This window comes from Eschscholzia californica, unplaced genomic scaffold, assembly GCF_041429995.1.
Source record: "Eschscholzia californica isolate CP2 unplaced genomic scaffold, dmEscCali1.0.p SCAF_1, whole genome shotgun sequence".
NCBI lineage: Eukaryota > Viridiplantae > Streptophyta > Magnoliopsida > Ranunculales > Papaveraceae > Eschscholzia > Eschscholzia californica.
The window spans coordinates 60,112,299-60,115,601 of record NW_028238198.1 but is presented as its reverse complement, the minus strand read 5'-3'; the positions used below and the strand labels follow the sequence as shown (position 1 = coordinate 60,115,601).

The window sequence follows — 3,303 nt, the reverse complement described above, 5'->3', positions numbered from 1 at the left end:
CAAAATTTTTAAAAAGGGAAACAAATAATAAAATAACTGAAAAGTAAGGGTATAAACGTAACATAAATTTTAGATGACAATAATATTTTATTTTGAGAACACAAACACAGAAGATTATTATTCCATTTATTGATAAAAACATCATAACTAATCTGAAGGAAATAGTGGTTTAGTAGAGTAGCTAAGTTTATGAGTCTTCACATTCCGATTTATTATGGTGTACTTCTTTTGACAGTTTTTGCAACATATCACCATGTACGTCATATTAACCCCTTTGAAGCTTCGGATATCGTGACAAGAGGTAAGACATTTGGGGGCAAGGCGGGCAATGAAAGTAGTCATAGGTTGGAGGTGGGCGTAGACATTGTGGTTGTAACATCCCATATTTTTAAGGTTAGTTAAAGGATTATTTAACATTCGGGTCAAGTCAAAACAGGGGTTAAATTAGCAAATAGTGCAAACCGGGGAGTACTTTGCAGTCAAGCCAGAACCAGGGACTTAACTGTAAATCCGACAAATTTAATTGAAGAAATCAGAACCGACCTCTTTCTCTATTCAACTCGTTTTCACTTCTAGGGCTAGTTTTGGGAGAGAACAAAAATCGATCGAATGGAGAATTTCGAGTATAATTTCAAAGGGGAAACCTAGTTTTTGTTGGATTTGACCCTAATGGAGTGATTCAAGTTAGGGTTTATTGATTTTGGTAAGGATTTCATATTCTCTCTCTAGAAATCCAATTTTCTATATTTTAGATTTTAATGGATATATTACTTTGAATTTGTAGAAGTTTGTGGAGGGATTGATCAAGGGAAAGCTATCCTAACTAGAATTCAATCGAATCAAGGTAAGAAATCAACCAATTCGATGATTTAATGTCAAAATTCTTAATTCTAGGATTTGTGATTTATGAAATTGGGGATTTTCATGATTCATGTAGTTTTAAGATTTATATGATTGGGAATTGATTAATTTTAGTATATGAGCAACTTTAGAGAGATTATTTGATATAATTCATCGATGGATCGATCGATTGCCAACTCGATGGACTGAATTCAGTTTACTGTCCGAGCCTTTCTAGGCTTTATATGTTATTTGGATGGACTTTCCCGAAACACGAGAGTCTTAGCTTTCCGAAATAGTATGGTACAAGTCGTTTTGATATCGGAAGAGAGAGTTACGACTGTTTTACCAAACAGCGCGCTATTCAGCAAACATGAAATCTGCTTACTGTTTTACTGTTTTAGCTGGTCATCGAGATATCGAATATTGTTTGAGTCTTCTTGAATATTATAGCTCGTCTTGTGATGATTCCAGAAAGGTATCGTACAAGTCGTTTCGATCTCAGACGAGAGAGTTATGGCTGTTTTAGCGAACAATGCACAGTTAGGAAAATTCAGCTTTGTTGTTGTTCGTATTTACAAATTTCAAAGGCGGTTCACTTGGATTTTGTGGAATACATTTAATAACTAAATGTTAAGGACATAAGTAAGTTCAAATACTGATTGATTGACCCTGAGTGGACATGGTATGAAAGATAGAAGATCGATCGAAATTCGGTTAAGTCGACATCTTCCAAAGTACGGGTTTCTTTTGTGTTTTTGTTAAGTTTTATTTTTTTATATACTCTTTAAGTTATACCAAGGTTCTTACGGAAGAACCTAATGTCTATTTGTTATTATGGTTTGGTAGAGGGGGAGCCGGAGCATTTCGTGGACGATTTGGCTACGGTTGTAGCGGAGGAAGACTAGTTCTTGTACCGCTAGGTAGGGGTTCTGAATCCTTTATCCAGCATGGTTTTATAGATAATGAATATGCTCGATTCTATAGTTATATATGCGCCATTATAACTAGAGGTTAGGTAGCATGAAACTTGATTTATGCGATGAACTGAAATATGGTTGAATGGTTTTACTGCTATATGAGAAATGCTTTCGAACTGTTTTTACTGTGATTGTGAACTACTTGGGATTTTTTTGTATGTACCCGACTGCGGATTATGTCAACCTACAGGCATGTAGCCATTGAGGGTAGGATGACATGTGGACACGGGTGTGACCGGTGAGGTGGGCGACACTAGTCATGAGACCCGTGCGAGTAGAGTGCTTCACTTGCTGGCCATTGGTGCTCGTGCCTCCAGTTCGAGGCTCAGGGACGTACACCTGACCGCTCGCCTGGGAGGTGACATTGATTGGGAATCCCTCTGCTTTGTGTGCGATATGACTCTATGTCGTTCCATTTCCGTGTTTGATAAGATCATGATATGAATGAGAATATGGATTTTGATATACGAATGAAACTGATTTTGAAAGATCGCATTAGATGCATCACATGGTACCAAGAGAATGAGGTTCAGGTCCTTCCATGGGTATTGGGGGACGGCTCTCTTATTCGAACTCGGTGATCTAAAATGTATTTAGATACTTAAGGTATATATGTACCATGAGGTAAACTCTTCAATGATTGCGGAGTCCTTTAGTGGGAGAGGGGCTTACCGGCTACGGGCAAGTCTCTTTCTCGAGGAGACGTTAGTGCGTTAGCTAGTGCCTAAATGGACTGGTACTATCTAACGCACTCTAGGCTCTCCTGAGGAACTCTCCTCTTAATTGGAAGCGCACCATGGTTGGACAACTAATTACTGTTATTAATTGCAAGATATAAGGAAAACGTTTTATATATAGTATATATAGTAACTGGTTTGATAAATCGTTTTGTCATGATGTTTACTACTTATTAAATGAACTTTTGAAAACGTGATGGGTTTTGGATTGGTCTTCTACCAGAATAACTCGTGTCAGTGAGTATTCTGACCCCCTACCAGTTGTTAGTGTGCAGGTGCTTGGTTGTAGCCTCGAAGCGGAGTGTGTATTCCAGCCAGTGATCTTGTCTGACGAGGTTAATGGCGTTGCGTCGTTTTCTTCGGTTGTCATTTATTGGCTTTCCATTATTTTAAAGTTATGTAGTTATTGCAGAACTGAACTCGAATATGTATATATATAACACTTAGAGTTGTTTATAAGTTGTATCGATGTGTAAGAGGCTTTTGTAGTTCGGATTTCGACCCGAAACTGAGTTGGGTTTGTTTAGCTTCCGCTCGATAGTTTATTTCTTTGTATATGCGAATGTATGGTTTGCATGACAGGCTTACAGGTGCGTCCAGTTCGATTTACAGAGGAGACTCTGTCGGATTTTTGTCTCGTCTGTGAATTGTCGGGGCGTGGTCGTGTCTATTTTGGGACACGGGGCGTCACAGTGGTGGAGTCATACTACATAGTGGAGATGAAGGGCGGTTAACTGACAATGAAG

The 3,303-nt window shown here is 38.4% G+C and overlaps 1 long non-coding RNA gene across 1 annotated transcript; it reads left to right on the top strand.

Annotated features, from left to right (window-relative positions):
• Positions 1-571: 571 nt before the first annotated feature.
• Positions 572-3,016, top strand: LOC147567939 (uncharacterized). Its single transcript, XR_015237987.1, has 4 exons — positions 572-703; positions 785-844; positions 1,690-1,763; positions 2,819-3,016. It is a non-coding gene; the product is annotated as an uncharacterized LOC147567939 (long non-coding RNA).
• The last annotated feature ends 287 nt before the right edge of the window (positions 3,017-3,303 follow it).